We start from the raw sequence: 23757 nt of genomic DNA on the forward strand, positions 1-23757 counted from the left end.
CTAGTGTGGTTCTCATTGAAATTTAATAGAAATGTAGATTATCAAATTTCACCCGTAACTAACTGATTGTGTACTTCTCCACATCGTCAGTGACAAAAACCAATGGAACAAAAATATGAACCTGCTTTTTCCTGTTAGCTAATGGATTTCAGGCTTGCTTCACAAGTAGCAGTATGAACATTAATCAGAAAAAGAGTTGATAATGCCAATTATTAGACCTAACCAGAGCCCTAAATAGACTCTTCAATGTGTACTTTAAAATGGTTTCAAGCCATTCTTAGGCTTGAGCGAGCTTGTGCTAGCACACTGTATTTATACTTAAAACAGCGTATCTGGAACACAATGAAGTCAAAAGTGTAAACAAAACTAAGTTTTCTACAAATCAAGGCAGTTACAATTGGAACATTAAATGTCTGTTAACACATGGACTTGAGGGGATACATTTACAAAAGAGTATAAACTAGTGACTGGAATGAGTTCAGACAATTCAGAGTAATTTATTCTGTTTTTAAAAGCATATGTTATTTGAAAATTATGTATATGTTAAATGTGAGAATCTCTTCCTTATTCTAGTTTGAGAAACAATTTATTTTGACAAAAATGAGCATATGCATTTATATAATGAAGAATGATCCTATAACGATAACACAATGCATTCAGAAAACTATTTTTCAATAGAAGGAATGTTTCTTATGTGGAAACTTTGTTCCCCAAATACCTTTCCCCAGTTACTTCCATTAATATTAATGGCAAGTGTTTTGGGGAATTTTATGAAGAGTCCAGTATGGATCAGAAAAGACCTAATAAGGCAATCATCATATAGTAATCAAGTATCATGAAATGTTGAATAAAGAGAGCACAAGTTAATCATTCCTCAAAGCCATAATGACATACATATATCTAAAAGAGATGAGCATCAGGGAAAAAGACACAGAGAGAAATTACTATGAACATGTACACTTTAAGGAATATGATCTTTTATCGTTGTGAGTAATAATACTATTTAGAAGCTACACTCTAGGTTGTGAGTCTGCCTTCAAACATAGTTTATGATTACTAAAGCAGTGTTCGTACATATCTACTTTTTATTAAAAATTGATTGCATCTTAGTTTATTAGATACTTCATTTCTTTTCACATGAAATGATATTAATAACTAACCATAAGTTCAAATCAACTCTCAACATATATAAACAAAATCAGTACCTCTTATTATCTCATTCCACCACAATCCTGATATCTCCCTGCCATACTAGAATTCCAATTCCTATCAAATTAGTAAAGTGAAGAGCCAGGGAAAAAGGACCAGAACTGAGGAGGAAAGCAATGAGGAGTGTTATGGATAAGTTTTTGTCATTCTCATTTGAAAGTGTAAAAGCACTTTTCATGAGTGAAATATTCATAATATTCCACTGATATTTAGAAGTAAAACTGTGTTTCTCCTCACTCTTACTTAATGATTTTGTGTAGGTTGACTCATATTGTTCCATATTACTTATGGACCCACGAAAAGATAAGAAAACTATTTAAGCTACCAAAATCCCCTATATAATAAAGGCCTAAAGAGTTAATTTGGTATAATTTTTGCAATATCTTCTTGAAAGAAATGTATCAGCAGACTTACTGCTATGACATTTTTTGTAAAGCTGAGATTGGCTTTGGGTATTGCTGAGTTGGGAGAACAAAACTGGGAAAAGGAAGAAATTGAACCTTAACTGTTCATTGGATGAAAAATGACTCGGAGTAACTAGGGACTTATTAGCCTGTTTTAGCCTGGCAAGTCCTTCATCCATGAAATGGAGACATACAGATGTCTTACAAGAATTCTATTTCCTCAAACTGAAGACAGGGATTTTTCAGGGTTCATGGGTTCCTCGTCAGACAGGATGTGTGCGATTCCTCACACATGCTATTTCTGTTGGAGTATCTGCATTCTTCTACTTCTACATTGTCTTGTTGACGGATTGGTAGTTTTTTGTTTAGACTTTTCAACTAAAAGTAGCATAATCTGTAAAGACTTCTATTGACGGGCTGGAGATGACTTTCTTGACAGTTATAGAAGTTGGGATGCTGTTATGACAATTGGAGAGGTCTGGGGAAGGGTCCTGGCTGTTGGGGCTCCTCAGGCAGGAGCCTGGCCACCTTCCTTCCTTGAGGGTTTACAAAGTAAGTTCACAACAGGGAAGCCTTTCCCTGAAGCTTAAGTCACAGGAACAGCCAATACCTGTTTGTTACATTGTTCATGAAGGAAATGTGTAGCATAAAATTTAAAGCCACCTACACATTATGTCTCCACACTTTTATTTAATGAGAACACATTCCACCTTACCTCATCACTTCACATCTAATAATTTTGCTTTATTCTTCAAAATAATATCAATATTCAGGAAAACATCCTGGTATATTGCAAATCTCATAATAAATCATAAAAAGGCTATAGTCCACTCCAAAAATACCCTTTAAGTATGTGGTCCAAAGTTTAAAAATCAGTAATCACATTTAAATAGTAGCAATGATACCAAATATATAAGATACATTTTTTACTATTTAGTATTAATGTTGTCTAATCTCAGTATAACATATTGCAACTTTACAGCAAATATCTGTGTTGCCGTCATGTTTTTGCCAGTATACTGGCTAGTTTTATGTCAGTTTGACACAAGCTAGAGTCATCTGAGAGGTGGAAATCCCAATCGAGAAAATGCCACCATACAATTGGCTCTATGAGCAAGTCATGATGAACAAGCCAGTAAGCAGCACTCCGCCAAGGTCTCTGCATCAGCTCTTGCTTCCAGGTTCCTCTCCTGTTTGTATTCATGCTATGAATTCCGTAAGAGGTACAATATGATGTGGAACTGGAAGTTGAAAGAAACTTTTTCCTTCCCAGGTAGCTTTTGTTTACAATGTTTTATAATAGCAGAAGAAGCTTTAACTAATACAGCCATGAAAATTTACTCATTTTTATAACATAGTTGTGTATACACCCATCTCATTGAGTTTACTATTTAATATTCTAACAACTTCATCCTCAAATAATAAGTTATATTTTGAAATAGTAATATGGGCAGTTAATATGGTAATATAAGTGAGAAAAACAAACATGTTCTTATTAAAACAATATAAGGTATTTTACTTTGTAATTCAGACCATTGAAGTAGCCATTAAAATAATACCAGTGAATATAAAGCTTGATTTATTAAAACTCATTGCATCTGGTGAGATGCAGTCCATAAGGAAGAATTAATACAAGAATGGTCAGAATTTACCAATTTAAAAAAGCATATGCCCCTTTGTTTTCTATTCTCATAGAATGTCTTATCAGGACTGCTACACTTGCCTTTAAAGCATTTAATTTTGACCTATATTTTGTTAATGCACCATGGACTAAGCTAAGGTATGATGTGCTAAGTAGGTCTAAGAATTTTAAATTTGAATTCTTCCATTTCTTTTTATATTAACTTTGTATAAACTCATATTGATAAATCTGCTTCCATTTTATGGAAAGTTTTCATATGGCAAGTTAGAGTTTGTATAAAAATGAATGAACTTTTAAGTACCACCCTTACAAGTCAATCAACATGCCATGTGCCATTTAAATTAGCACAGTATGACTTTATTACTGCAATAATATTGCTAAAATAATGGAAAAGGCAACATTTTCTACATAAAATATAGTGTTCGTGAAGCTTTTAGTACACTGAAACGACCACATTGTTCAGAGACAGAATTAGGCGCATACATTTGAGAAAGACTCGGCTCACATTGTGATTCATCCTTCAACAACATTCTTAAGGGTTTACAATGCATAAAGCATAACATTAGTGTATGGCAGAGCTTCTCAAACCTAGGTGATCCTTGAAGAAAACTTAGTGAGTAGAGAAAGGAGAAATCCAATGTAGCAGAAAGAAATCATGTTAGCTAGTTATCCCCCTTTCTTAGGAAAGCTTGCCCTTTATTCCAAGGAGAGTGAAACATTTAAATTAACATGAATATATGTGAGTTGACTTTCAGAGCACGAGAAAGAGAGAGATGGGTTGACAGACATGGAGAGAGAAAGAGAGAGAGAGAGAGAGAGAGAGAGAGAGAGAGAGAGAGAGAGAGAGACAGACAGACAGACAGACAGACAGACAGAGACCGAGAGACAGAAAGAGAGTTTGTTGTTATTAAACTGTCTCTTCATGTTCAATATGCTGAAATAGGAGAAGATGGGTTCTATGGTTATTTTTATAAAACTATTTATTTCTCTTAGTTTCTCTCTTACTTTGGAATCACACAAATAATTGAGACTCTATTATATTATTTAAACAATCTTCACAGTACAGTAACTGAGCAGTTATTAATCAATTTTTAACCCTTTAAACTAATTTGGCTTCCTTTCAGCTTACATCTAAGAGATACTTGCACCTCTTAGCTTTCCCTGTTCCAGCTCTCTCTTCTGATCTTTCTTGGACCTCTCCTGTGAATGAATCCCCTTATTCCCACTCTAACTCCTTCTTCTCTAGCTGGCAGGAAGTCCAGCCCTATTCTCTCCATTGCTCAATGATTGGCTGTAAGCTGGTTTATTGGAATATCATGGACAATTGGGGAGAAGAGTTTATACAACATTGAGCTATGAGATTCTCCGAACAAGGATTGCAACCAGATATGGGGGATACAGAAATCAGCCTTTGAATTACACAATAATCTTACGCCTAAAGTGGATTTTTTGTTTTAATTCTTTATCAGGAAATATCTTTTAGTATCAATGTTGACTTACTTTTATATGCCCTACACATTTTGAAACAGTTTTTCTGTATTGCAGATTAACCTCAAAGACAATTACTGAACCACTCCAAAATGTAGTATTTTAAAAGAAAAATACTATGGCTTCCTGGATTGTGGGTTGATGTTCTGTATTAGGGAGTTCACCTCTGTGGCTGTATTTATATATGTAAAGTATGGATGGCTAAGGGCTCATGTGTTCCAGATTACATATGTTGTCACTGCTCTGCTGCTTCTGCCTTACATATCCCTCCAGCACAGCAGTTCAAGAATGTACAAACACACATGAAAGACTGGACATGGAAACACAAACATCTTTTAAGCTTTTCGTGCAATAAAGCCTTCTAGCTTCTAGCTAAGATAAATTTTACTTTTTGTTGAGATAACTCAAATAATGGCCCCCAAAAATATATTAATACCCACTACCTGTGACTATGTGATGTTTCATGATATTTGAGGATTAAGATATTAGATTATATTAGTTGGGTAATGCTGAAATGGAAAGATTACTTTGCATTATCCAAATGGTCCTATATGAACATATTGTCAAGGACATATAAAAATAAAAAAATGAAAACAGGAGAATAGGAGTCAGAGACAAAGAAAATATGAAGATGCTATGCTATTCTTTTAGTTTGAAGAAAGTTGCTATTAGCTGAACAATGTGGATGGATTTTAGTAGCTAGGAAATCAGGCTGAAAGTTCCCTGAAACTTGCCAGAAGGAACAGAGCCCTGCCAACACTTTAATTTCAATCATTTAAAGGCATGTTTAACTTTTGACTCCCAAAACTGTAGATAATCGGACTGAGTTATCTCAAACAGTGAATTTGTAAAAATTTGTTACACATGGAATAGAAATCTTAGATGCCCTCCATTGTTTGATCTTTTCATCATTTCCAAGCTTATCATTTAACGGATTCTTTTCCTCAAATCAGCTCATCTTTGCTTTTCCTTTCAAACTGGTCCTAATAATTGCTACAAAATTTTAGTTTGATATTTTAGTTTTCTCTCCCCCAATACACCTGAAAATAAATGAATATTAATAAGCTATTTGTGTTACAACAGAGATCAACTCTACGACATTAGTATTAAGCCAGCTGAATTTAGAGAAAGAAAAAATCATGTAAAGATGAATATCTCCTAAGGGCAGTATTTAGGCAATGTATACAATTATGGCAGACAAAGGTACAGGAGAAAGCTGAATAGGTCAGCGTAACTCCAACATCAGCAAAAGTTGCTTATTTTCGATTGTCCTATTGTTGAATCATCCTTTTCAGTAGCTGACATGTGCACCCGGATTCACACCTGTCTTCTGCTTTAAGACATATTTATCATACTCTTTCTTGAAAATGTCTTCTGAACCCAGCTCTTGAGAGAAGATACATTTATTCCTTTGTGGAAAAAAAAGAACAAATGTCTTCACAGTCCTCCTCCATCTTTTAAAGTACAATGAACAAATAAGGTGACACATAGATAACATGTCAAAATTTTCCTCACTCTTTGCTTAACTGTCCAGAATTAAAAATCAAGGCATCAAGTACATGTATATCTTAACGTTTGTGTCTTGGAAAGCCTTGTTTCAGAACATTTATCAACTATGAGAAAAGTATACTTTTGTCATAGTAATTGTTCTAGTCATAATTTATAGCATGCCGCATAGTGTCAATAATTACTGATTTAAGTGAAGTTAAATAAATAGCAAGTAAATTTTCTTAGATCACATACTGCAATATTCTTCATTCTTCCCCATTGCCATCACTCAGCAACAGTAACATGGGCTGATACCTCATCTCTAGACCAAGGTGATCTTGGTTTCTTACATGTTCTGGTAATACATTTCAAATATTATTTGTTATCTGATGGGATTTCTAACTAAAATTGTGTGCCTTGTGGACTTGTCAGTCTGTGTGTGTTAGTAATAAGCATCAAAAACCCAGCTGTTTTGAAAACCACAGCACTGCTCATTTCTCTTCCTTGCCTACCTTCCCTGATGCTCTGGTAGGTTTTGTTATGTGGACACTGTTAAACCCTTTGCAATTTCTCATACATCTGTTCTCTAGTAGCTGTTACAAGTAAGTGGAGGCAAGATGGCACTGGACTGTAGTAGAAAGAACATAAAACTAAGAGTTAGAGGCCCTGGGTTCCAATAAAAACTCTGTTTTGGGATTTGGGGTAGACCACCTAATTTCTCTTAGCATCAATCTCCGTGACTGTGAAATAAGATTAATGATACCTGTCTTGCCAATACTTCAAGGTTGTTTGAGGTTCACAGGCATTTTCCACCCCATATAGCCTATAAATCTCTAGTGCCTATAGACAGCTTAGAGTGTTCTACAGTAAATTTAATATTTCCAAGATTTTAAAACTCAATGACCAGTACTAATCCAATCAAACATAATATATTAAGTGCCAATTCATGTGAGAATCTCTTTGGGTATTAATGCTAATAGAAGTTGGTGTAGATTACCTAAAATAGAAAGAACCTGTACTATTATTATATAGTCAATTTGTTTTTATCAACATCATTTATTTCAGTACAAATGCAATTGAGGGCTCAAAGTTAGACAAATGTCTTTGAATTTTATTACCTTGCAAATAACTTTATTGGGGATCCTTTTAAATATTAGTTGTAATGTTCATACCTTAAACTTAATCATAAATATTATTTGTAATGTTCATACCTTAAACTTAATCTATCACATAAGATGGAAAAGCCATGTAGTTGGGATACTCATTGACATACTGAAATTAAATAAATGCTTTTCAAAGTTAATTTCAATTTTGCTTTGTTTTACAAATGGAGGGGTATTGTTTACAGGTAGATGTAAAATATACTTGATTGACCAAAAATAAGAATAACTTTTGTAAGCCTCTTCCTTAACCATTATTCTCTTCCAAGCCATGTATGAACTCTTTGTCTCTTTCTCTAGATTGATAATCCTTTATCTTTTGAAATTTTTAGCCAAAATTAACTGTTATGGTTTTTTAAAAAAGACTGTGCAAATCAGTATTGTCCAATGCTAACACTTTGAAATGTGATATTGTAATTACTTACCAAGTGAACATTAATCACTACTAGATTAGAATAGAATTACCTGTTATATTCACATTAATAGCAAATGAGCTTTACCTGATTGATGTTGTTGTAATGAATACAAAAGAAATTAATAGTGATTTGGAACTCAGAGAAAGAGGCATAGTCATTAAGGGCATGCCATTAAAAGACAAGTAATACTTGACAATAAGCTAGTGTTAATTAAAGTAAAATTACAATGAACTATTGAATTACTTATATCAACAGTATATTATACTGTTGGAATTAATGTGACTGAAGTATATCTTATAAAATTTAATAATATCTAACCATTTAAAATATTTAGGAAGCAAGTGCTTGTTTATGCTTCCTGAATAGCGATGGCAGCTACTTAGCTTATTAGCACAGGAACAGTGATGAACAATAATAAGTATTATATATAGTATAAAAATTCATATAATTTTCTCTGAAGATAATACATTTTGCTTTTTCCACATTTACTTATTTACAATAGGATATTCTAGTGGACCTCTAAACTGTTGCTATAATGTTAAGTAATATCTTTAAAAAATAAAGCAAAACAAGCAAAAAGAAACTGATTTTTTTCACAGCTAATCTACCTGAGGTTAAAGGCAACCCTAGTCAGAAATGAACATTAGAAGCATATAAACAGAAGTGAAGTTGCCATACATTGTTCTTAAGGACTAATTGAGCATTCAGGATGCTTTGGGTCTTCAAGAAATGCAGTTTTTTGAAATTTTATGAGATATATTCTATATTATAATGCAGAAAAGTTTGCATTATTTGTGTTACCTATGCATCATTCGTATAATTTTGCTTATGGAACATTGTTCAGGACAATTGAGAATCACATTAAATTAGCTATAACATTTATGTCTAACAGAGTTAACATTTTTAAAGATTATAATTAAAGTTTATCTTCAAAATACTGCACATAAATATTTGTGAAAAACAAGGGAAATCTTCATTTAAATAGAGTAGTATTTCACCAATGTCATTCTCCTAGCTTTGGTAATATGCTATGCTAAAGGTGTCCTCATTTGGAGAAACTAGGGGATGGGTGCAAAAAAATACTCTATTATGATATTTCCTGTTACTGTTAAAATACTCCAAAGTAAAATGTTATTTAAGGAAAGAATCTAGTTTTTTCTGTAACCAATAGCTAGTTACACCAATTTGAAAGATTATGTAGAGGTATGTGTAATTCTTACATGTATTTCTGACTTAGAGTTAATTAAAAATTCTTGAACTATTCTAGTAAATAAATGCGTGCCAAAATATGTTATGAAGCATACATAAATGTAAAATTAAATGATAGCTGCTGAATATTTCTTAGAATATTATGAGTCTATAATTATAAAATAAGCACAGATAACCAGTTATATATTTATAACTGAAATTTAAAAGTACATGATTGAGATTTGAACAATCTCATATTAAGTTTTGCACATATTTTCATACAAGATAGGTATTTTTAATCTTGATTTTAGTATTTCATGTTACTACAATCTCAAATGAAAACTGAAAAGTCTACTCAAAATCCATTCATAAAGGAAGCACCACAGTGAGTGAAGACTTCAGAGCTGGGATCTAAAAATAAACTCAGCGGTTATGCCAGTATGATTTAATATTTCAAGTGACAATTATCATTTTTAGTTTATTAATTTTACATTTAAATTACTCAGTTACACCTGTTGTATTTCAAGTGGTAAGGATTTCCTTTTCAACCATTTCAGTAATTCACAAATAATGTGTATTGCATTCAATAACAGTAAAATAATTCAGCACACATATTATTTCTATAGGACCAAATTTATGTCAGAAAAACTTTAAATCTGTCTAAGACTTTCTCTTTATCTAGATTTGTTTTTCAAGACAAAGGTAAAAATAACAAAATGAATGGAGCTTATTGTAAAATTATGTATGTCATTGGCTAAGTCCACCTTGCTATCATCAAGAAGTTACTAGAGTGCCATAATATATATACAATATTAAACATTTTATTTGTCCTCAGAAATATTATATTCTAATATGTAAAGCCTACAACTTTAGATTATTATCATGTGTCTTCCCATTACTTTTTATTTATTTTGTTGATGGTACTAGGGTCAAATCTACTACCTCAACTACATTCCCTAACCCACATATCATCTATTATGATGTTAAGTATATACTTTGCAATTGTTTTGGAGCTGTGAAATATTCTGCACCTTATTTTAATAGGTCATTTACACAGAGAAGGTGGTGTGTGCAAAGGATTAGGAGAAACACACCTTTCTTAATGAAATCACACTTTCCTTTCTTCTCTAGCAAATGAGATGAAGTTAGTATTATTTTTAATATGGCCAAGTAGGATGTAAAATTTGTTAACAACTAAAAACTGGAGAAAAAATTAACTAAGGGATCACAACTGGACATGCTACTTTATAAGTAAAGAGGAGAAGGGGTATATAATTGGTTAATTCCCAGGTGAGTGACTGTTCTTTAGGCATAAATTTCTACTTATGCCCCTCAATAACTGGACTCTGTTGGATGAATAAAATATCTTATCAGAACATTAAGATATGTTCTGATTGACTACGGAATTCAGATTCTCATTTCTATCTACATTTATATACTTCTATATTAGACTATTAGAACCATTCTGCAACTTTAAATATACAGTTTCTGAGCACACTCAGCACAATTTTCAAGTTATGTTGTCATCTTCAGACTCTCACATGCCTCGGGATATTGTTCTCAATTGAGGCAAGGACTAGAGGTTGATACTGTGAAGGTGATGGAGACAAATCCTATAAAACACCACTGCATCTAGTATAGAATGAAGCCTTTGTAGTTAGAAGCTTCATTTCTACTATCATTATCATTACTTGTTATAATGACTTCTGCCTGTTGAAGGGATTGTTTCCCCATCTCTTATCTCAGTGCCCAAATGCATTAAAGTGTCCTTTATCTCTTACTTTTGATGTTGCATTAGAAATACTAATAGTAATGTGTCTCATTTGTGTATGGTCCTTTATAATAACAGGTTTTAAAATACCCTTATTATAATATCTTATTAAATATCAAAAGGAGGTTTAGAAATCCAGAATTCAAAAGACTGTCAGTCAGAAAAGTAAATGTTTCTCAACAAATTCTTTTAAATCTTTTTTTCTGGTACCATTGATAGAATCTAGGTCTTTGTGAATGCTGATTAAATGTTCTACAACTTAGCTGTCTCCAGCCCTGAAAATCTCTTAATGTAACTCACTCAGGTCTTCTCATGTCTCATATACTTAACAGTGTAGCTCTTAGTGAACAAAATAATAAACCAGGTAGTAATTTGTATGTGCATACTCACTTACTTGGGAAAGACCTAGGAATGTAGAAGTTGAAATAACATAAATCTTGATTTGGAAATGAGTATACACAGTACAATTGTCAATAGGTACATACACAGACTATTAAAACATTAAATAAGATGTTATCAGTGTTCATTTTTTGATCTACAAAATTACTAGATTTTTTTTATGTCTCATGTAACTTAAAGTTAAAATTTTTACCAAACTATTTTGAAGTAAATAACAGTGACAAAAATAAATTTTTATGGATTATACCTGGGAAATTCAAGGTCATAAAACTTCTAATGTGTATATAAGGCATATCTTATTTGCAATTCTCCACTGACTAAATTTTTATGACCACAAATTGTCATCTCTACCATTTGTTATAAATCAAATTTATTATTAGTTAATTTTTGTTTCTATGAATTGATTATAGGAATTGTTTGTTAAATTAGTGGGTCTTGAAGCATCACGAAAAAGGAAAGTGGGAAATTTTTACATGCAAGAAAAAGATTGTGGACAAAACAAGAAGAGTTAAGGGGTGACAAATTTGGGGACTGTTCAATGAATGATTTACTTAGCATAGCTTGAAAAACTGAAGATCAAGTACTAATAACCTAAGAAGTTGCTTTGAGTGAGCTACACCAAATACTATAAAATTAATGGTGGGGGATTATTATATAAAGGACAAAATTAAAGGTATTAGTCCAAACGCAGCTCAGAATGTTTTCCAGAACTCCTTAAACCTTTCTGTGGAATCATCTCCTCTACTCAGTCAGAAGACCACAAGTTCACTCTCTAGAGAATTTATACTAGAAAACCTCAATATCTGGGGAAATTAAGAAGACATAGTTAGAAGAAATAATTCAAGCTTTAAAATGAAAATGATGTGAGAAAGCATACAAGTCGTATGATCAGTCACAACCACAGGTTGTTCCCTCTTTCATCTAGGAGTAGTCACAGAAAATATGTGACTCCAAGCCATGGAATAGATCAGTTTTTTTCTCCATAGATAATGAGGGGGTCGTAAAATACAAACTGTACTAGTACTTCTATATGAGAGTCTGCACTCTGCACATAGAACAAGATCCACCTCTTCTGAAGCTCTATCACTAGAAATTACAATTACCTTTTAGTGCCAAAGAAATCTTGAATATGAATAGGAAATAAAAAATTATCAGTTATTTGAGAGAATTAAATAAAAATAAAAATACATAAGAAGGGACATAGAATATCTAGACCTCCATGATTAGCATCTATACAAATACAAGAGATTACATTGAATACTTGAGCCAAATTCTATTTTAATAAAAAGTAAGAGACACAGAAAAAGAATAAGTTCTGGAAGATAAAAATGTCATTGGTAAGATGTGATTTTAAATTGGAGGCTAAATCTTCAAGAAACCTGATAAAACAAAGAAATGAACAATAAGAAAGAAAAAGATAATAAAATCAAGGAATCATTCTATTAAGTTCAATATATGAATAAAGTAGTTAAGAGAGAATATAGAAAAGAATTTATCAAAAATATACAGCATTTCCTACAAAGGAAGACATGAGTCTCAAGATTGCAAATTCCAATTAAGTTACCAGCATAATATATAGGGCTCACATCAAGGCATATTCTGTAGCATTTCAGAAGTCTAATGAAATTCTAAAATCTTCCAAAGAGAGGAAGATATTCAAATTAAGTTGAATATATGTAGGTAGACAGATAGAATGGGAGAAAGAAGGAGATAAATGGGCAGCTGTTGAGAAGCACAGTGGTAAAGGAGATGAGCGGTTTGACACATGATAGATAGATAGATAGATAGATAGATAGATAGATAGATAGATAGATAGATAACCTGGACCTGAATAATGAGATATCCAACTGCAATAGATACATCTTCACACAACTCCTGCCCTTAAGGCTGAAGGAACATCATGGAAGAGGGGACAGAAATAGTAAGAGCCAGAGGACCAAAACTTCTAACGTAACATAGTGTTTTGTATATGTGACAAGGAAGCTATATTTACAAGATGTCAGTAACATAGAAGTAATGGTAAGAGTTTGTTTATCTTGTTGATTTTCTGAAAGAACCGGCTCTTGGTTTCATTGATTCTTTTAATTTTTCTCATTGTTTCTAATTAATTGATTTCAACACTGAGCTTGATGATTTCCAGCTGTCTACGCCTCATGGATGTGTTTGGTTTTTTTCCCCCTGGGGCTTCCAGATGTGTCCTTAAGTTGCCTATATGGGATATTTCCAATCTCTTTATGAAGTCACTTTGTGCTATGAACTTTCCTCTTAACACTGTTTTCATTGTGTCCCGTAAATTTGGGTATGTTGTACCTTCTTTTTCATTTAATTTTAGGAAGTGCCTAACTCGCTTTGTAACACAGATAATTGAGTAGAGAGTTGTTCAGTTTTCGTGTGTGTGTAAGCTTTTTTGTTATTTCTATTGTTGAGGTCCATGAAAGGGTACAAGGTATTATTTCAATCTCCTCGTATGTGTTGAGGCTTGGTTTGTGACTTACTATATGGTCAATTTTGAAAAAGATTCTGTGAGATGCTGAGAAAAAGGTATAATCTTTTGTGTATGGGTGAAAAGTTCTGTAGATATCTGTTAGGTCTATTTGCTTCATGACATCTGTTATGAGTTGAGATGTAATTCACACACTTTCAAACTTTCATGTATAGTACCATTTTTTTTTTTATGTACTCTTACTTGGAAATAGGGCGATTAAAATGTAATCTCACTTCTAGTTTCCACAACAGATAAAATACATTTGTACTGGGCTAGCTCTAGTTTGTAGTACTTCATTATGGAACTTCTAGAAAGCTAACATAAACATTATGTATAGATATAAAAATGTCCCCGATAGAGAGTAGAGAAACAAAAGTATCATTCAGAAGAAATTTTATATATGTATATATATACATATATATAACACACATACACCTTGTACTTATTTGCTTAAATATCATTAACAAATCACTGATGATACTGAAATAGTGATTACTATAGAGAAAATACCAATTAATATGTGACCAGAAACTGGAGCCAGTCCCATAAAGAAATTTTTCTAAATGTGATCCAGGAATCTCAAACCATTAGCTCTGCACTACTGTAAGTCAATAATACAGAGCCTCAGCCCTGTGTTCTGTGACCAGACTTTTTGATAGGGACTGAGTTTTATCAACCAGCTCTGCACTTGTTTGCACAGCACAGATTGCATTGCTGAAAATTATGTGCGCTGTGGCCCATGCTACCCACCCTGAAGTGTACATTAGCCAATATTAACTGCCCTCCTGCATATAGCATGATTATATGCCAGAAAACTGCATATAAAGAAACATAATATAACTATAAAAGAGTTTCTCTAAAATGGAGACTCACACCCCAATTGCCCTAGCTACAGGCAGTATTCTAATTACTGTCTAGCACATTGCCCTCTTGTGCTCAATAAACTATTTTTTCTATTGTGGTCTAAAGTGTGAATTCTTTGTCTGTCAATCCTTTAGTGGCTGGCTACCTAGTCTACCACAATTACTAGTGGAAAAGGGATTTGAGTGAATAGTTCAGAGAGGTATCAGAATAAATGTTTTTTAAATATATTTTTGTAACTCTTGGTTTTTAAACATAGAAACAATCACCTGTCCTGAAACAAGTAAAATCAAAAACAATAAAATAAGAACCTAGATGTTACCACTTTCATAAAAACTCCATGATGCTATATAATTCGAAGATTTTGTTTTATACTTTTCATGTAAAAATATATACCAGAGTAAATATAGCAGCACAATATTTGTATACACAGATGCATTCTGTTTACTCAGACAGAAGCTTCACAGGGTATTAGTGTGTGTTCAATATTATTTGAAGTAATATGGAAGTTAAAGAAATGCAAGACATACATTCTGTATTATAAAACATCATAACTGAGTAAAAGGCAGAGAAAGAACCTTTAGTGCTCACATGAAATCATTTAAGATTTTCATACCTCAGTACCTTCAACAGTAAAACATCAAATGACATAAAATGTAAATTGGAGAGTTAAAATTGGTGAATTAATTTACATTTGTGTGCCTTTAGTGGATCACACTAGAAACCTTTGCTTTAAATATAAATTTACAAGCACTTATGAGAAGTAATCCAGAGCAACTCAGTGTTTTCCCAAGGGTAAAGTCATAAAAGACAACACAACAAAGAAATTAAAAAAGTCCTGATTCAATACTATAACTAGGATACTAACATTGACAAAATCATGCTAGAGAACAGTTCCAACACCATAGTGATTTTTCCTTTCTTGTCTTTTAGTGTTACACACACACACACACACACACACACACACACACACACACTCACACACATACACCTCTTTCTATTCCTCTTGTATCAGTTACTTTTTATGTCATGTTGGCAGCAGAAGATTGGCTGATCACATTATGTTTGTAAGCAGGAAGCAGAAGATGTATAAAACATGGGGATTGGTTGTGAAAACTCAATATTCATCCTTAGTGAGCCACTTCTTTAATTGACAAGCCTTCTATCAAAGGTTTTACAACCTTTCCCCAACCAGCTGGTAACCAAGTGTTCAATCAACTAAGCCAATGGGGACACTTTATACTCAAACTACAGTACCCCTGTAATAGCTTCACAATAATCACTCTTAAGTTTCCCAATCTTTAATTCCGACATTTCAAGAATGCTATATACATGCAATCACACACCATGTAACCTTTCATATGATCCGAATTTACTCAGCAAAATTCCCTGGTGATTTATTCAAGCTGTTGCATGTATCAATAATTCATTACTTTTTCTTTCTTTGCTATGTAGTATAAATGCTACATGCAAGCACCTTCACTTTTATAACTATTCAATATCATATGCCTTCTTCTAGTTTTGTATTATAGTGAATAATGCTCATAGGAACAGTTCTTGGGAGATTTAGGACAAATCTGCAAACATGAAACTGTTGGATTTTGTGATGGGTACACATTTACTTTAAATGGGAAACTAGCAAAATTTTTACAAGACCACCTTTATCACTACATTCCCTTAACAACAAAGGATGGATATATTTTCTCTAAATCCATTCTAGAATTTTGTACTTCCATTTTTGCCATTTTGATGGATGTATAAGGATATCTTTTGATTTGTATTTCCTTAGTAAGAATATTTTAAAATATCTTTCCTTGTACTTATTTAACATTTGTATATTCTCCTTGGTGAACTCTGCCTAATTTCTAACTGCACTCTTTACCATTGAGATATTGAGAGTTTTATTTTTTTGTACACCAGTTATATTTAAGTTATATGGTTTTAGTGTGTGTGTGTGTGTGTATGTGTGTGTGTGTGTTCTGTAGGTTATAGTTTTGCCACACTCAAAAGGATTTTTGTAGTTGGAATACATATTTTTACTTTTACAGACTTATAAATTCTAATCCTAAAACCTGAATATTTTTCTCACTTTTACCTAATATTTTTTTAAAATTAATCATTTTATATTTTCACCCAATTTGTTAATCTGTTCTGACCTGAATTTATTTAGTAATGTATGACATTTAAGCTATATTATTTTGATTTTGTTTCATTTTGTCAACATGCCAGACTTTGACAAATATCAGTTTCAGAGTCTCAGACCGTAGTTTAGTGGAAAAGCACAATAGCATACACTAAGGCTCTGCATTACATCTCCTTACCACTTACTGGGTGTAAGTATAGGTTTCTTTCTTGATTATCTGTTATTCTCCACTCTGCTATACTCCTCCACTAATGCTGCATTGTCTTGATTTCTGTGACTAAGTTGTAAGACTTAATCTTAGGTACATTGAGCCTTCTCTGTTTAGTCTGAGTTTTCAAGACTGCTTTATTTATTCTATGACTGGTAGTTTTTCCACATATGGTTTTATATAACTCTTTTTTTTTCTCTTTTTTTTATTAATTTATTCTTGTTACATCTCAATGTTTATCCCATCCCTTGTATTCTCCCATTCCTCCCCCCCCCATTTTCCCATTATTCCCCTCCCCTATGACTGTTCCTGAGGGGCATTACGTCCCCCTATATATTCTCATAGGGTATCAAGTCTCTTCTTATGTCAAGAAAACATAGCTAAGCTTTTCATTGGAAATATATTAAACCAATGAATCAATTTCAAGAGGTTTAAGTAAAAGAAAAGAGAGGACATAAGACAAAACAACAAAAACTGAATAATAACTTGGGAGATTTATGCTTTTACTTATTCATGATTACCATAAATATAAATGCTCTAAATATACCAACCAGAAGATAGATTTCAAAATGAAAAAGACTCTAACAATATGCAACTTAAACAAAATTTATTTCAAATTTAATCTATTTAGGTTAAAATAAAAAACACCAAAAAACTTTCATAACATAAAAATTAATAAAAGAAAAGCAGAAGAAAACCAATTTAGATGTAATCTGAATAAATTAATTAAATAATAAAAATTTTAAAAAGGAAAGCAGAAGCAATGATATTTGTGTAAGCTAAAGTAGGGCTTAAAGAAAATTACTAGCCACAAAGACATTACATACAAATAAGGTGCAGATTCAACAGGAAATAATAATAATTATAAATATGCATGCATATAATTTCAGAGCTTTAAAAAACATGAAGAAGAAACAGCGAGAAAGAAATAGACAAATTGATATTAGCATTTGAGCAATATTTGTTGTCTGCCACATAGTTTGTACTGATGACAAAGACTTATAATCATTGTACATTTACTTGACCATATAAATAAAGATACAACACTATTAAAAGATTTTATTTACCTGTTGCCACTTTCCCACTAATTGTTCTTTTCTACTTTAAACTTAAGTTTTAGACCTCAGAATGACTGAATTTTGTCATCACATATTTTTGTTTTCTAGTCAAATCTATGGCACTCCCATTTTTTCCTGTTTATGGCCCTTTAATAGAAGACTATTCTGATGTATTCTAGAATGCTTCCTAAGATTTGGATGAAGTAGTCTCTTTATTAGATAGTAGTTATAGGTTTAGGAGAAGAAAACCAGTGAGGCAAAGTCTTTCTCATCACATCATGTCAGACAGGACTTGATAACAGAACCAGTATTCCTGGTATCACCTACTTCAGGAAGTGCCTGCCAAGTATCCTCTCAATTGTAAAGACACTCATTTTATCTTTATATGGTCTATTCCTAGAAAAAAGAGTCACCAAAGCCATGTCATTTTCCTGGAGGGGGAGAATATTAAACTAGAATCTCCAGAAGGATATTATTTGAAAATATTATATAAAAAATATTTGTTCCTCAAATATACTTTCTCAGGGAACAAAGAAAACATATAAAAATAGCTGTAGAATAAAATAGTTAATGTAATTTTTCTCCTTCTAAATTCATAAATGTTTCCCTTTTCTTTTAATGCCATAATGATATTATTATAGTTTATCTTATGTTTTCACTAATTTATTTATTTAGAATGAAGATTCCCTTCAGTGAGTTCCTGCATTCCAGACTAATCAGTTTTTGCACATATTTCTTTGGATACAAATTGCACCAGCATATTGGGAAGTGAAATAAACTGACAGAATATGTGTCACTTTGAATCACTGAATATCCTACAGAGAATATCAAGTTACTTAAGCTTCAAAGAAATATGTGACAATAGATAACCTATTTTAGATTTGGATTTTAATATTCTTACAGCCCATATATACACTATAATTACATCACTTCCTTTACCCTTTCCACACCTCAAACCTCCTATGTCACTTGATTCATTTCCTTTCAAACTGATTGACTTTTTTCTTTTATTATTTTACACACACACACACACACACACAGAGAGAGAGAGAGAGAGAGAGAGAGAGAGAGAGAGAGAGAGAGAGAGAGAGAGAGAGAAACAGCTGATGTGTCCATTTTTGTTGCTTATATGTATATAATTTCAGAACTCTCCTCTGTTATATATTGATTAACCAATAAGCATCTCATTTCTGAGAGATACTAATTCCCTCTATCTCGACAGACTCCAGTTATCTTGTAGTTCTTGGTCTCGAATGTGGCCCCTTTTGTGATTTTCCTCCTGTCTGCACTAGAATGCCTCATTATATGGTTGTTGTTTAGGCAGCCATTTCTAGAAGACATGGCAAGCTATGTTTTCTCTATTTTCCTTTCTTTAATCTGAAATTTCCCAACTAATTTTAAACTCAATTATAATGTTAAAGAAAATGTCACGCCATGTGTTATCCTTTATAAGAAAAATCAATATTTTAATAGAATTCTTCAGTAAATTGCCTTCAATACAATTGTTAAAAACTAGCTCCTCCCTCATCAGATTCTAGTCTTTTTTGTAAATTCTCTGACCAAAAAAAAGGTTAAATTACAAAAGATTTAAATGTATTTTTACAATGAATACAAAATGTATACGTTATAATGTTCCATGCTACGGACAGAAATTTATCTTAGAAAAATGTTAATTGTGTGAGCCCTAGTGCCAGACTTTAGCATGAAATTAATCCTCTATTACAATGGTATCACATACTATTATAGTAAGTTACTATTATGATTCTGTCTCCCCTACAAAACTAAGAGCTCTGACATTGAAGTCTATATCTTATTCACACTTATTTCCTCTGGATCCCACATTCACACTAGCCACTAGCCATATATCAAGTGTTCAATAGATGCATGCCTCAGTACTGGATAGCAAAGATATAAAATACCTTTATCATCACAAAGAATTCACAACATGTGGCTGATTTACAGCAAACTTTTTTCATCTTGGCACTACTGGCATACTAGATAGAATCATCCCTTGTTAGATGGCCTTTCCTGAGCATTGTAGAATGTTGAGACCATGAACTTTATTCATTTGATGCCAGAAGTAGAACCTTCATCAGCACTATGAAAATTAAAAAATGTTTTGGCATATATACAATGTACTTTGTGAACAAGATCATCCTAGATTAAGAACGGCTGTTTTGTGAATATAGTGTCTAGCTCAATTGCCATCAGAAAGGCTTCATCCAACAACTTATGGGAGCAGATGCAGAGACTCACTGCCAAACATTAGGAGGAGGTTAGGGATTCCTGTGGAAGACAGGGAGGAAGGGTTGTAGGACCCAGAGGGACCAAAGACCCCACAAGAACACAACCCACCGAATCAACTAACCAAGGCTTATATGGGCTTACAGAGACTTAAATGACAGCCACAAAGCCTACATGGGTTTGAGCTCAGTCCTCTCCTCTTAAGTAGCCTCTCCTTCCTGTCTGTTCTCATAAGAGTTGGATTTACCCTATATCTGACTCATTCTGTCAAGTCTTTCTCTGATTCATCACTTTGTTTGCCACTCCATTAGACCTTCTTTTTTAGGATTAAAGGTGTATACTAAGGGCATGTCTGTATTCCAGCCAGAGAGACTAAGATATGTGGCATGTCTGCATTCTGGCAGTATCACACAGACCTAGACATTCTTTGGATGTAATTCCTTGCCAGAGCAGCCATTTTTCTCCTATTCTGTTGTTTCATCCAGCCTTGATATGAGGGTTTGTGCCTAGTCTCATTGTATCTTGTTATAATATGTTTGATTCATATCACTAAGAAGGCTCCTCTTTTCTGAAGGGAAATGGAAGAGCAGTGGATCTGGAAAAGAAGGAAAGTAGAGAGGAACTGGAAGGAATTGAAGAAATAGACGCTGTGGTTGGGATATATATATTCTGAAAGAAGAAGAAATAAATAATAAAAGAACTGATGTTTTAGAAAAAAAGATCCCTTTGTTCTTTTTGCATGGACCGTTTATATGTACTCCTATGTGTGCATGTATATGCACATGCACATGTGTGTATATGTAAGTAAGAAGTCTATATTACATAGCTCCTTTTACCCTTCTCTATCTTATTATTTGAGATATAATCTTTCAGTGAAATTAGAACTTGTGGATATTGAAAAAATATCTAAGTCAATAAATAAGTCCCTTTGTTTCTATTTTCACTTCACCAGTGCTGGGATTACAGGCATGTGTATATCATAGAACTCATCTTTTTACATGAATAATGGGAATCATACTTCTGCAAAAAGCACTGACTGAGCCTTCTCCCTAGCTCTCAAAAATGCTTCTTGAACTAAAAACATGGAAATCCTTAGGTTGTTTAAGGCTCTGCTATAAGATTATGATTGTTCAAAATAATTTTCTTTGAAAAGGTATTCTATTTACAACCTACATATTTTATTATCTTATGTTTAATAAGATAAAACCATATTAGAAATGTACACAGCTATGGGAAGCTGTTTCTCCAGTTTCGCTTAACTAATACATTTTTGATTCATCAAATGAAAATTCTTGACTATAAGGAAAAACCAACAGATTTGTTGCATAGGTGTGTGTCTTCACAAAAAACAAAATATTCTGACTACCTCTGTGCACCCCAGTCTAGATTTTAACTGAGGAAGTACATATTACTTTTTAATGACATTGGAAACAAACTTGTTTTTCTTGTGAAAGTGGTAAGCTAGAAATTCTCTAGAAGAAAATCTCCAGTGAAAGTAGTTCTTGACCAATGATCATGAGGACCTTGTGTGTGTGTGTATGTGTGTGTGTGTGTGTGTGTGTGTGTCCCAAATCCTTTACCTATTCAGAAGAGAACTTTCAAATATGTATTTTCAATTCATTTAGGACATTCCCAGAGGCAGTTGACTTAGCAATATTTCATTTATATGATATATTTAATTTATTACAATTTATTTGGATTACATCCCAGTTGTTATCCCTTCACTTGTATCTCCCCATTCCGCCTCCCCCTCTTCCACCTTATTCCCCTCCCCTAGACCTCTGACAGAAGGGGACCTCCTCCCCCACGATGTAAGCACAGCCTATCAGGTCTCATCCAGAAAGCCTACTTCCCTTCCTCTGTGTTCCACCTGGCCTCCACACCAACGGGAAGTGATCAAACTGGGGAACCAGAGCTCATGTCAGAGGCCGTCCCTGTTACTCCCACAACCGTAGTAAATGAGATTGGTATGGAAGAATGGGGGGATGGAAGGACTCAAACTGTTCAGGAGCCCCAGAAGGAGACCATCAAGGCTGGAAGATCTACACAGGTGGGGCCCTACACAAACTGTTAAACCAACCAAGGACAATGCAAACAGTAAACCTAGACCCCCTGTTCAGATCTAGCCAATGGACAGCTCATTCTCCATGGTTGAGAGGCGAGCAGGGACTGCCTCTGAGATTATCTCTCATGTCCCCAATATGATCATTTTCCCTTGATGGGGAGACCTGGTGGTACACGGAGAAAGGGAATAAGGCTGTCTGGATAAGACCTGATATGCTGTGAGCATATGGTAGGTGAGGAGGTCCCCTTCTGTCAGAGGTCTAGGGGAGGGGAATAGAGTGGAAGATGGGTGAGGATGGGAACAGGAAGATACAAGATAGAAGATAACAATTGGCATGTAGTCTGAGTAAATTATAATAAATTAATTTTAAATGGTAATTTCTAGTACAAAGGGCATCCTTTATTATTGGAAAATAAGTCTATTACCATGACATTTGAGGTAAGAAATATTTTAGCTACTCAAATTAAAACTTTACATGTCTTTTTCTCAGTCACTATATCTCTGAAAGTGAAAATTCTACAGAAACAAAATTGGCAGGATGAAAGTCTAAAGTTTGTATGTAATGTGATTAGTGCAGCATTGTTCACAGTGTAAAAAGTGTATATAAATCAAACATCTATCTTTGCAATTTTTTGAATAAATCATGGAATTTTGAGAGCTTTCCAGAATGTGTTATTATTCAATCTATTTCACGACAGTCACGGCTGTTACACAGAGAAATCCTGTCTCAGAATATATATATGATTCTATTTTAACAAGCACAATTTAATTGATAAATTTTAATAATTCAATGTTCAAAATAGAAAGACTAAATTAATCCTACGATGTTATTTAAATTTAGGGGAGAAAGCAACAGATATATACACATTATTTTGTATTTATAATTTGGAACCTTAAAGGAAAGGTGGTAAAAGAAATGCAGACAAAATAAAAAATTCATAAAATTGTGTAAAAAGTGGGAAAGTTAAATATATTACTGCAAATATATAACTGTTAAATATACACATAGGCAAGGGTGATAAATTAACATGGATATTATAATTATATTCATTTTGCTATGTAATAGGTGGTTTGAAGAGAATATAGGCTTCTAATATTCTCGTTTTAATAGTTTGATTTATTGCGGGAGGGATGGCAAGGGAAGGAAGTCCTAACAAATCCTATTCTTGCAATGGGGACGCTAAGTGCCTGGTAGTTTTTTGTTACAATTAGAGTAATGTACAGATCTGCACATCATGATATACTTAATTAGTACCCAACAGAACTGATTTTTCCTTTATTTTGAGAACAAATATCATAGCTGTTACATGCTAGTGATGCACTTGAGTGTAGCCGTACTCTGTTTCAGGGAGACGGATGTAGTGCTATGGTGTATGTGAATGGAGATTAAATGAGTTCTTATGCACAGTCAGAATCACAGGCAAGTCAACTTGTTCTAGAAACATATTCTTTCCTCCACCCTGGTCCTCTCCTGTCCCAGACCAGCTATGCTTATTTAGTTTTCAACCTACAGAGATAGAGTACATCA

The 23757-nt window shown here is 33.2% G+C and overlaps 1 protein-coding gene across 10 annotated transcripts in view; it reads left to right on the forward strand.

Moving 5' to 3' along the window:
• Positions 1-23757, forward strand: part of Dmd (dystrophin) — a 2465896-nt gene that overhangs the window by 1963218 nt on the left and 478921 nt on the right. The gene's annotated exons all lie outside the window — the stretch shown is intronic.

Source organism: Acomys russatus, chromosome X, assembly GCF_903995435.1.
Source record: "Acomys russatus chromosome X, mAcoRus1.1, whole genome shotgun sequence".
In the NCBI taxonomy this organism is placed as follows: Eukaryota; Metazoa; Chordata; class Mammalia; order Rodentia; family Muridae; genus Acomys; species Acomys russatus.